Source organism: Rhea americana, unplaced genomic scaffold (genome assembly GCF_003343005.1).
Source record: "Rhea americana isolate MKP2758 unplaced genomic scaffold, rheAme1 scaffold_215, whole genome shotgun sequence".
Taxonomy (NCBI): Eukaryota; Metazoa; Chordata; class Aves; order Rheiformes; family Rheidae; genus Rhea; species Rhea americana.
In genome coordinates, this window is record NW_028186305.1 from 1,191,193 (window position 1) to 1,191,971 (window position 779).

Here is a 779-nt window from a genome sequence, read left to right on the forward strand (position 1 = left end):
GTCAGAAACCCTTGCAGAGACCACAAGTAAAAATGCAACCCTCAACAGGCAGCTCCCCCTCATGCAGGTCCTGCTACATGAGAAAACAAGGAGCTTGTCTCATGCAGGGCCCCTGCAGGCAATCAGAGATCCCCACACCTCCTCACCGATGTCCCATGTCCTTCCACAGCCCTATCTCCAACGCAGACAACGCATGTCCGACCTCCTGCAAAGCAAAGCAAAGCACCCTGCTTTTCCTCCAGCTGAGTCCAGCTGCACAGCGGTTTGTGTGATCTACCCAGCAGCACTCAACAGCCACAGAAAACACTTAAAAAGTCACTTAAACCACAGGAGGGGAAGCTGAGACCCAACACACTGCACAGGTCCCAACACCAGCGCTCTCCGCAGCCGGCTGAGCTCTGCTGCGTGCAGTTAACTAACCCTGCAGAGGCTCCTGCCCCGATAGCCGGCAGCGTCCCCCACACCCGCCCRGTCCCCAGGGCTGCCTGTGCCTTCTCTTGTCCCCTCTTCAGCCCTACCTGCGGTGGGCACCCGCTGGAGCCTCTCTCTCACTCTTGCTTCCCCGCGCGCCCCACAGACGCTACTCGCTTTGCCTCCTCCCCAGTGACAGCAGCGAGGGCCAGGGTGTTGGGGCAGCGGCYGGGCTCTCCCCGCCCATGGGGGCCCTCTCCCTTCCTGGGGGCAGCGCCTGGCAGAGGGACTCCGCCCCCCCCCCCTTGGCACTGGTACATGCCCTGGGTGTCCCTCCGACTGTACATCCCACCCCACAGTGCGCCCCG